Consider the following 12,559-nt stretch of genomic DNA (forward strand, 5'->3'; position numbering starts at 1 on the left):
GGATACCTGTGTTTTGGCTGAAGCAGCTACTAATAGAATATGTTTTTAACCTGCCTTGGTCTTGCTCTTTTTTTCTTTATGTTTGGGAAAAGGGACTGTAACTTTAGCTCTATACAGACCAATATCAGACAGTAGCCAAATACAGATGGTTATTTAAAGATCAAAATTCACTTAAGTGACACCAACTTAGAATAGTTCTCTAAAGCTTTTTGCTCCTCTTGAACAAAAGTGATGTTATAATAGAATTTTAAAAAGTATTCAAAGGATTCCGATTTTTTTTAACTGATCTCTTTCTTTATCAAACCAAGTAAATGCGTCAAATTTTACCAGAAATCTTTTCTTGCATTTTCCTATTTAGACATGGGCACAAGTTTTCTGTTTTTAAATGTGTCAATAATCCAAACTGTATTGGCACATAGATGCTATCCTGAAATAAAAACATGGGAGGATCTTTCTTTCTTGTTCCTTTAGAAAGGTCATTCTTAACTTTTCCTGTGTGTGTAAAACATCTGTATGTAATTATATGTATACAGTATATGTATGGAATTATATGGACCTGTTGATGAGGAGGTGAGAAAGACCAGTGTGGTTAAGAAGTGGGTTCTAAAATTACATTAAGTTCAACTCCTAACTCTGTCATTCATTGGACATATGATTTGGGCAATTTGTCATAGTCCTGCACCTCAGTTTTGTCTTCTGTATAATGCACATGATAGTCTTACAGATTTTAAACTAGGAATAGATGGGTCAACATATGTAAAGTTCATAGAGTACTCTTGTTCTTGCTGTTTAGTCACTAAGTCATGCCCAACTCTTTTGCCACCCCATGAACCGTAACCTGCCAGGCTCCTTGGCCATTGAATTTCCTAAGTAAGAATACTGAAAGTGGGTTACTATTTCCTTCTCCAAGGGATCTTCCCAATCCAGGGATTGAACTCGATTCTCCTGCTTAGCAGATGGGTTCTTTACCACTGAGCCCCCAGGGAAGCCCCCAGGGTAGGGTTTCCCTCATAACTCAGTTGGTGAAGAAGCCCCCTGCAATGTGGGAGACGTGGGTTCAATCCCTGGGTAGGGAAGATCCCCTGGAGAAGGCAAAGGCCACCCACTCCAGGATTCTGGCCTGGAGAATTCCATGGACTGTACAGTCCATGGTATCTCAAAGAGTCAGACACAAATGAACGACTTCCACTTTCACTTTATTTCACAAAATATAGAACGTAAACTTTCCCATTTTAATATTTTAGTTTCCTAACAAAATAGAATACAATCCCACTGGGGACTCAGTGAATACAGCTTTTTCCCTATTTCCTCATGTATTTAAACTCTGAAGAAAGATATAAAGTCTTCAGTTTTAGTCATAACAAGAATCCCACTTAACCAAAATTTTGTATTAAATACGTTTATTTTAAAAGAAGCTTTTCTTGTGGTTTCAACATGCAATCTGAAATAATAACAACAATAATAATAGTCAATGAGGATAGCTAAAATACTGATTTATCAGTAGCTGCAGTGATACAGTAACCATGAGGCTTAATGTTGAGCAGGGACCTATTTATAGACATCGTCTTAATTCGTTGAAAACAATGTCTGGTTATTTCATTATCTAACAATTAACATCAGTAACACATGCAGCTATGAGAAAGAAATGATGCCACTAATTAATATGACTTGGGCAATCAGAAAAAGAAAACATTAGAGCCAAGAAAAATCAAAGTCAATGACTCGGGTCCCTTGCCCATGTACATCATGTCACTTGAACACATGCCAAGACTTTGACTTTACAGAGTTAGCCCACTAGCCTTTCATCTTGCTTCCCCTCTCTGAATGTTGCTGCTGCTGCTTCTGCTGCTAAATCGCTCCAGTCATGTCCGACTCTGTGTGACTCCATAGATGGCAGCCCACTAGACGGCAGCCCACTAGACGGCAGCCCAGCAGGGTCCGCCGTCCCTGAGATTCTCCAGGCAAGAACACTGGAGTGGGTTGCCATTTCCTTCTCCAATGCATGAGAGTGAAAAGTGAAAGTGAAGTTACTCAGTCGTGTCCAACTCTTAAGCGACCCCATCCAGGCAAGAGTACTGCTTCTTAATTGTGCAGCGGGTATACTCTGCCTTTTTTGTCCCCACTCCAGTGGAGAGCTGAAGGAAGAAAGTGGAAATCACTTATCAAAAGAAAACACTTTCTATCCTCAAGCTGATGGGAAAATTGATATAATTTTAAAACACAGTGTTGTTATGAAAGAGTAACTATTGTCTACTTTCATGCCTGTACCTGGGTACTCCACATTCTTTCAACAAAATTGTGTGGGTGTTAACAACAGAGGCTGGGTGTGAAAGTTGCCATCAGACTGCCTGTTCTAGCTCCAATTCGTCCTCTCCAGATCTACAAGATGTGTTCCTCTTCAGACCTGCAAGACTTGGGCTAGTGGTTTAGGTCTAGTCTTCCTCAGGCTCTTCATTTGCTGCACTGAGATGACAGCTAGTCCCCACTTATGCTCTAACTGAGATAAATAGCACTTATTCATGTATCAAGTGAGGGCATCATGCAAATTATAGACTGGCACCTAGAAATACTCAATGAATACTTTTGTTACCATTTTTTCTCTAAGGGGGCAAAATGATGGTGGTCCATATTCTGATGCTGAAGCTAAAGCTCCAATACTTTGGCCACCTGCTGAGAAGAGCTGACTCATTGGGAAAGGCCCTGATACTGGGAAAGATTGAAGGCAAAAGTAAAAGGCGGCAGAAGATGAGATGGTTAGAAAGCATCACCGACTCAATGGACATGAATTTGAGCAAACTTCGGGAGACAGTGAAGGACAGGGAAGCCTGGCGTGCTGCAGTCCGTGGGGTATCAAAACTCGGACATGACTGAGTGACTGAACAACAATATTCTGATAAGTCCTTGACCTCACTGAGCTCATGGCTGCTCAGGCAATTCACGTAAGCACCCAGGTAACTCCCATATGGTAGGATATTGGAGAGGACAATCCAACAGTTCATTAAGGCACAGGGTGGGTGTGGGAAAGACTTCCTTGTGGAAAGGATATCTAAGCTGTAAAGTTAATGAAGGCAGGGATCTTCTGATCACTGTAGACCTGTGATGTCCAAGGGAAATCTCTACAGGGATGGAATAATCAATAACAGCACCGTCCAAAATGGTGGCCACTAGCCACACACGATGATTGAGAGCCTAAAATGTGCCAAGGGCAAGCTACATTTTTAATGCTATTTCATTTTTTTGGTTTCAATTTCAATAGCCACTTCAGCTTAGTAGCTAATGTACTAGGTAGCGCGGCTCTAGACAGAGAGAAAAACTCATGTGAAGGTCCAGAGGTGAGGGAGTTCTTATACTTTTAAGACCTGATATTTTGAAGAGAAGATTTATGAAGGACAAGAGTTTTAGAAATTAACAGAGGCAATTCACGACTTACTAAAAAGTTCAGCCTTTCACTGAGGGCCATGGAAAAGCCATTGAATGACAGTAAGGAAAGAGATGTGATCAGATTGGCATTTTAGTAAAACCACTTCAACTACTGTTATAAAAATATCTAGAACTATTAGCATTTTATACTTAATAAACTTTTCTGATAACCCAACCTCATTTACCCTTCCCATCAGCTGTATGAGATAGATTTATAACCACATCTCCCATCATACAGCTTTACAGACCTGTCTTCAGCTTAGCAATTTATATTCATACCATGACACACTCCCAGAAGACAGAGTTGATAAAAGTAAAGCATTCACCTGATATTTGTGCACAAATTCAGGCATAAGGATTTTTGATGAATCAATTTGGAAATGGCACCAGCTTAAAGTAAAGTGTGTTAGTCACTCAGTCAAGTCTGACTCTTTGCAACCCCATGGACTTGTAGCCCACCAGGCTCCTCTGTCCATGGAATTCTCCAGGCAAGGATACTGGAGGGGCTTGCTATTTCCTCCTCCAGGGGATCTTCCTGATCCAGGGATCAAACCCTGGTCTCCTGCATTGCAAGCAGATTCTTCACCCTCTAAGCCACCTGGGAATCACCAGGCTACTTCAAAGAAATGCTGAAGATTTTTTTCCTATAATGTGACCTGATTTGGAGGTGTAAATCTGTCTGGCTGTGACCCACGGGCTGCCCACCATCCTTGCATGCGTGATCTCCTCTGACTGTTGGTGGTGAGAGGGATGAACTTGCCTGTGCACACAGGAGCCGTGATGATGCTGGAGCAGACTTGCCCTGCTTCACGAGCATTTCCTTTCACTCACACGTGCATCTCCATCTTCTCCCAGACTAGTTGAAAAGAGAACCCAGCCTGGACATGGCTGGCCACGGCCATAAGCCGCCAGCCCACGACTGCTGACCTGACTCTCCGTGTCAGGTCTGCAAAAATAAAAGATGGCACCTTTCCAAGTAGAAATGAGGGAAGAGCACAGTCACCCCACGCTGAGATCACCCCTCACAGACACACACAGACACACACAGAGCCACACACAACTTTCATTCAGCAATTCTCTCAGTTAAAACATTTTGAAAAAACACTAACATCTAATTGTATTAGATCAAGTCATTTTCTCTCTCTTTTAAGGCAGATTATTCATAAAATCATAGTTCCTTTAAAAAAGAAAACTACAGGGAATGTAAACGCTGCACTAATTTAATTACACACTGGCTCTGTAAGACACTAATGTAAATATTCTGGTGAGGAGGCCTAAGACACTTGAAGTAATTACTTAAGGACTCCCTTTCAAAGAATCTCTCCCTTTTTTATTAAATGCCTTTTAACATTAGCACTTTCTTCCTGACAAATTAAATGAAATTTCATTACTCTCCCTGACTTAATGGCATGGGGCTCCTGCCGAGGTGTGAGTTAACCCTCCCCGGACAGCTGACAAGGGCTCCTCCATTCAGTCAAAATGCCACTGTCCTCGCATGCAGGAGAAAGGAGGCCCCGAAGAATCCTTTGTGTTTTCACCAGAGTGTCCGGAATCCTTCATCTCTTCAGTGTTTTTTCAGCTGTGAGCCTTACAAAAACTTTAAAAAAAAAAAAAAAAAACAGTAAAATTGCTGTTTCCCAGTCTTCTCCAGTTCAGAGCAACAACATCAAAAAATAAAAATAATGTAATCAACTGAGACCCTAATGATGGTCATGTCAAGGGCAATAACAATAGCAAACAGTTATAGATTATGAATTAAATGCACTCTAAGTCATTTACCTCTTTTAACTCATGTAAACCCTGGCAAAAATACTAGAAGGTAAATACTGGTTTCCCTGATATCTGAAAGTAGAGTACTCCTCTGAAAACTTTTGCAAACTGAAATGATGTAAACGGAAGAGGCACTTACCTTAGGACACAAGTTGCACACGAATGAGCAAAAAACACTGAGATCAAGCCCAGTTGTGCATAGGCACAGTGCAGTGCCCTCATCCCCAGATGCTGAGTGTAGCTCCAGGGAAGGAGCTTGGTGGAGATGCACTCTCTCTAATTGGGGTGTGGGTTACTTCTAGAAGGGCTCTCTGCAAAACAGATGCTGAACACTAATTTCACCCCCCTCTCCTTTTTTTTTTTTTCCTGTAAAGCAGAAATTCTCTTTGAATTTCTGTTAGCAAAAACAGGTGACTCATGGGAGGTCATTCAGAAAAGTGAAATGGTGTAAAGCAAATCTTCAAAAATTGGGGAATACCAGAACTATTAATATCCCCAGTCTAAAAGGAGGAAATTAACATGCAGAGTGGGTAAGCCCCTGCCCCGGGTGACAGAGCTAACACGCACCAGAACTGAGATTCAACCCAGTTGTGCAGCAGTCATCACACACTTTTGCGCACACAACTACTGAATCCTCAAGCCTGGACAGACTCAGAATTACTCCCATATCCCTTTTTACATTTGTGCAAACTGAGAAGCATCCGTTATACAACAGACCCAAGGGTCCCACCCCAGCCATGGCTCCAAAACAACTGTGTCTCAGAATGAAGTTTCCAAAAGATGAGTCCTGGAAAAATTTATTTCTAGATGTGCTTTATTAAACCTGTGAAGAAAAAAAAAATGTAGTAACTTAATCTTGAAAGAAAATAAAGGAAACATTACTGGTAAGATTGGATTTATTCTTAATAGCTTAGGGATCAAGTTTTAAAAGTCTGAGAAATTATAGAGTAACTACGTAGGAACTATGGAGCTGAGGTTCTTATCCCATAGGGTTCCATATGAACCAAGAATAAACCCATGTCCACTTTTGTTAAAGTGGTCAACAAAGCTTTTTACAAAACTAAACTGGCCAAAATCGTTCTATTTTGAGAGATATGGTATGATTGAGGATATGCCAGAGAGAGATTATTGAGGCATGGTTGATGCTCATGAGAAAGGTCTGAGAACCTTTCTCAGACATGGGCTCTGTAACCCATGTCCCTGGCATTTTTTATTTCACTTTTTGGTGAAAAAAAAAAAAAAAATAGTCCTATTTTCCTGCCCATCAAGTTTTGCCTCCACTATGTTTGAAGACTATGTGTTACTTTTTGCTTAGAGCTATTTTTCCTTCTCACACTCTAAAGCGGGATTTAATTTTTCTTTAGTTTCATCATGTTCTGTGGACTGTATAGATGCATGATGAAAGAACATTTTATTTGGTTAACTTTGAATTTCAAGAGACAGAGCCAACCTTTAATGAGACTGCACTATGATTTTGTTTCTCTTTTCTCTATGTGACCCAGTGATATTTCTCTTTGGCTGAAATTGTTTTCTTGAAGCACTACCCTTTTCCTGTCCATGTCTCCAGTAGCTCAAACTTCCCCAAGTCATGCCGTATCTTCCCTAAAGGGTGTCCTTTCTAAGACCTCAGGCCATGGGGAAGAAAAATAATCAGCTCCAAGTTCAGAAGACACATGTTACAAGGAAGAATTTTGGTTTTTTTTCCTCCTCTTAGTTGTTCTTAAACTTATGTAGTTTGGGGGGATCAGCATGTTATTGTTTTGAAAGAAGCAAGGGCTTGAATTTATTTTGGTGCAGCGATCACCAAAAGATCCAGATTTTGAGGGGCTGGATCAGCTTCTTTCCTCTTGTGAGGTCCAGGTAAAACTTCATTCCCTCCATGGCCAGGCGCTTCTGACAAGCAAAAATCAAGGACCCAAAATAAGGTTTTTTATCTAAAAAATGTGAACTATCCCAAAACAAACATGAAAAAGCACAGCTGCCAAATTCCACAAGTAAAAAAGAGTTGAAGGTTGAGACAGTGCAGGATCTCGCTGGGGAGTAATGGGTAAAGTTTGGCCAGCTGCCCTTAAGGCCTTCAGGGACACTCAATCCAATTGCCATGTCTTAGCAGATGTGAATTTCAAGGTTACACCTGGGTGTTCAAGGGCAGGGCCAAGTGTAATCGGCACTTAGATCATAGATTAATCTTATTTGCCATCTATTAGGTTTGATTCCTCTTCCTTCTCTCCCTCCCTAAAGCCAGGATTATTGTGATAGTTTAAGATAATGGATTCTAACAGGAAGAAAGGTCACACAGGCATGGAGATTTGGAACCTTAAGATAATATGATTAATCTAAAAGCTTCTTTCTCAAAGAGGAGGGAGGACTTTTCATATGTCTAATTGAGAGAGGAGGGCTGAAAGACCGGGAAAGAGCAACAGAAAAGGGAGTGCAAAGGAACTGAGTCTTTGTCAACAACCGCAATTAATTATCATTGTCAGGATGATCTTTCATTAGTTTTCACACTAATAAGATAGATTTGCCTCATGCCTGAAGCTGATAAAACCTTATTGGCAATGTTGATAAGACTATGTCAGTATGGAGAGGCATTCATGAATATCTTCATCTTATTTTATTTTTCTAGTTTTCCAAAACTCAGTGACTCCATGGATTTTGCTAAAAGTAACTACATCTGGGCCCTGAGGTGCAGGAAAAGTCCTTAACACAGTGGTTGGTGTAATCTAGCAATAAGTAAATGCTGACCACGGTTATAAACGCCACAAACACAAGAGTAAATGTTATATACTTTATATACAGGGTGCAGTTTACTCCATCTCTTTTAGATATTTCCAGGTAACCCTAAGCAACCAACATGGAGAGGTTGTTTCTCTCCATAGAAAGAAAGGCTGTTAATATTTATTATGATGGATCAAGAATCTAGGCTTCTAAAAAAGAAACTGTTATTTTTGGTCCATCTGCAAAAAAACGGAACTCATATGTGGATACTCTACTCTCTTATATTTTTCCATTCTTCTAGGAGAAATTGTTTTGCTCTCTAGTTATGGTAACTGCTAAATAGTTTTCATTATTGTGGCTGTTACTTTGGTGTTATTTAAATGTATAGAAACACTTGTATATACTTTTGCTTTATATACAGTTTACTTGATATGCACATATTATAATGTTTTTAATATATTACATATAATATATAATTGCATATATTTTCTTATATATGTATTTATTGATATACACATCCTATGGGGTTTCCCCAGTGGCTCAGCTGGTAAAGAACCCAGCTGCTAATGCAGGAGATATAAGAGATGTGGATTCAATCCCTGGGTCCAGAAGATACCCTGGAGAAGGAATTGGCAACCCACTCCAGTATTCTTGTGTGAAAAATGCCATGGACTGAGGAGTCTGGCGATGGCAAAGAGTCAAACACAACTGAGTATGTGCATGAGTGTACACACATATATTGTAATGTCATATAATTAATATATAATTATATAATAATATATATTATACAATATGCTATATATTATGACTTTATAACATTTTGATGTGTATATCAAATATCTGTTTATATATATGTATATAAGAGATGTATCTTTTCCATTAAATTCAATTCTCCCTGCTTTCTTCACTTTCTTTAACTAAATAAAAATGTGCTGTTGGATTGTTTAAGGTGAACAACAGAGGAGAGGGATAGCTCTCTACTATAGCTGACTCCTTCCCAAAGGCTCCGAGTTGTAGACTTAGGGAAAGAAATATGAGATTTTAATTTGTAATTTCATAAACAGATACTTTCTTTTACCACATGGAGCTCCCTTGATTCCTTCACAAGGAATAAAGGCAGGCCATGTGGTGTGTCCTTAACCAAGATGTTAGACAGAATAGAGGAGAGGCCATTCCCAGACATAGGGAGCCCAGCACAAGGAAGGCATGCAGGGTGTCAGCATAGTTAGCACATAAGACAGGCTGCTTCATATAACTTGTGAGATGATAATAGATATCTGTCAGCATCTCATGAGATTCTCAAGACTCTGTACAGTGTTAAAGCTGTAGGAAATAATTACTTCTCAGTACAAATCCTATAGCCTTGCATGAGGGCCAGCTGCCATAGGAGCGAAAATGCTTTTCTGCAAATCAGACTCACCAAAAGTGGCTTCAAGATGAAGTGCAGAGAAGCTAGAATAAATTGATGTTGAACATATAGAAAAGTAAAACACTTTCCTCTGGGTGAAACTTCTTTTTTTGCGAATTTTTGAAACTTCTCACTAGATAATGTTGTAATTCATGGACTACCCAACTGGAAAATGTAGTAGTCACTAATTCATTCTGTAGCTAAAGGGGTGAAAGAAAATATACTTGTAATTTCTAGAATCAAAAAAAAAAAAAAAAGAAGAAGAAGAATTGCTTTCTCATTCTCTAAAGCTAAATTTTGATTATTAAAAAAAAAAAATCAGCTTTCAAAAATGTGTAAAATGGAGCATTGTGGAATTGCAGACTCAGAGAAATTAGTCAATTCCTGACCATTTGTTTAAACTGGTAAAGATTGAAATGTTCCAGGTTTGCCTGTGGTATCAGTTCTTCAGTGTTTTGTTTCATTTCAGTTTGTAGTAAGTAGAAAGAGAAACAAATAATGAGGGCCATATCCTATTGCTTTTTTCCCAGTGACAACCACAAAATACAGCAAAATAAGAATGAAGCAAATACCTGCTTTGCCTGCTCAGTTTGTTCTGAATTGAGAAATTCCAGGGGAACTGGTGGGATTCTGGTCTGTTAAGACTCTTTCCTACCCTAATCTCATTCCCGCTTTCTGATCTTCCTTATCCTCAGAAAGAGGTGTTGGCGTTCAGCAACCCCCATACATCACAGCTTTACCTAATATATGATGTGTTTATTCTTCCCAGGCCGCAGGCTGTATCACTCTCAAATGACTGACAACAACTCTGAAATGAAGTGGGCCCAAAGTGGCCTCTAATAGGTATGGGATGCCTCTCTAGTCAAACATAAAGCAAATTAATGTGCGCCCCTCCTGCACCTTCAGTCTGGAAATGTCATAAAGTAATAAGCAAGGAGCCCTTCGCAATGTGGAAGGCTGGATTTCAATCGATTTACATATTAAAGGGACAGGCCACATTTCATTTGCTCTAATATCAAAGGTATAAGTTTCTAAACTCTAAGGTCTGTTTTTCCTAAAGTAGTCCTGATTGTAGACTGAATGCAAGGATGAATAATGACACAAATGCAATTATATATCTGTCTCATTCCCTGTTGTTTAGTAGTAAAGAATGAAATCAAGCAAAGACTTAGGAATAATTTATATTGCTATGTGTTATTGGTGTTTATGTGATATCAGGATGTATGTGTGCATGTGAAAAAAATAGTGTAGAAAAATACACTAAAGAGGGAAATACAGAAATATAGTTTGAATTGATAATATGTTTTTAAATGTTTCTATAATTTTGTTTTTATCCCATTCCACCAGTGCTGGGGAAAGTGCTAAAAACAACAAAAAAAAAGTGATAGACTTAAAGATAGATTGCTGCAGAAGACTGACAAAAACAAACTCAAAATTTTTATGAATCTTTGAACCTCTAATATCCTAAAATATCTGGCATAAAAATATATCACAAAGCCATCTACTCTGTGACTGTAAAAGACTTCTTATGCCTGATTTCCAGCTCCCTTTGGTAAATTCCTTTGCTTTCCGTTTATGTTTGATAGGACTCTCCTGCGATGTTAGTTAAAAGACGAAGTAAGTGAGTTATGTATGAAGAGAAAGTATGCATGCATAGATTCTCTCTCCTAGCTCTCTCAAAAACACACACATCCACAGGCGCATACACACACACACACACCACATGATGAAATTTTAGGTTATTTCTTTTGAAAGAAAAAAAAAAAAAAAAACCACCTGACCGTGCAACTTAAAATTCGTAATACAAATGAGTATACAACAAAATTTGTTGTTTTGTTCTTCAGTTGCTGCTAGGATGTCTTAAAAGAATTATTTATTTCAAATGTTTTGAGTCAGGTTACAAATAAAGTGCAATGTAAGCTTTCTTCTGAATGAAAGTTAGGCAATTCATCTCTTATTAACGAAACTGAGAAAGTTTTGCAAACCCTGATTAAGAAAGAAGAAAGAAGTTTAGGAACTTATCTGCAGACATTTTCAGTATTTGGTTTATTTTAACTTATTTTTATTTTTTTCTTTTTAGTTTCCCCCAGTTGATTACAAACAAATGGAATTAAAATGCAGCTTCTAAGAAAATCTTTCGAAACACAATGCCAAAGTGTCACATCAAAATGTGAAAGTAAAACAAAGCTGCACCTGGCATAGAACATATTTTATTAAAAGAAACTAATATTTTCTTAATTTTTCCTTTCTTTTAGATTATGAGATTTACAGGTAAGCTTAAAAGTTATGTGATTATCATTTGTAAAATTCAAAGCAAACATCCCTTTCTTTCTGCTGTTATAGAAAGTAAAATATTTTACTATTGTGTGTATGCTCATTTTATGTGTGTGTGTTTAGACTAGCAATATTTTGATCCCTAGAACGTAGAACATTCTTTCTTGTGTAGGAAGATACTTCAGCATTCTTCTAGTTATAGAACAAGACCAAAAATACACTTTTAAAATAGTTTTTTTCTATAAAATAGATTCTGATTTTCTTTATAGAAATTAAAATAAAAATAGCATGCTTCCCCATAAGGAAACTCTTCTGTTGTGACTTGGGTTACAATATTTATGTTTTCATTAATTTTATTGATTTTGTATTTATTTCAGAGAGTATTTCTACTTTTATATTTAATATGAACTTTCCATGTTAAAAAAACACATTTATTTAAGACCTTAATAAAAACTTGGCCTGACAAAGGGAACATGTGTTAGATGTTTATGCCTTTTAAAAAAAAATTTCTTTGTTTGTGAATAATCTTAAAAATTTAGAACACCAAGAGCGTTAAACAAAACAAAATCTTTTCAGTGCACTAAGTTGTTTAATGCAGCATTACTGAAGCTTATCTACAACAATATTTTATGATATGCATGATCACTTAAGGTCTTACGTTACATGCACGTAGTTCCAAAAAGTTCTAATTAGGTGAAATCCTAGTATTGATATTTGAAGAAACTGGTAAGATTGCCTATTAATAGAAATAAAAGCCTGAGGCTGGACACTTGGGGACCTTAAAAGTCAAAAGATCCTTTTACCTGCAAGCCTCATATGGAAGATGACCTTTTGGAAAAGAGAAAAAACACATATGTTACAGAACACGTTATTTTTTTAATGCATTTTAAGCTGAAGTCTATCCAAAAACTCATTCACATAGTGTAGATGACATAAATTTTATAGGAGACAATCATAAGCTTTTTGTGG

The sequence above is a fragment of the Oryx dammah genome, unplaced genomic scaffold (assembly GCF_014754425.2).
Source record: "Oryx dammah isolate SB20612 unplaced genomic scaffold, SCBI_Odam_1.1 HiC_scaffold_16, whole genome shotgun sequence".
NCBI classification, from domain to species: Eukaryota; Metazoa; Chordata; class Mammalia; order Artiodactyla; family Bovidae; genus Oryx; species Oryx dammah.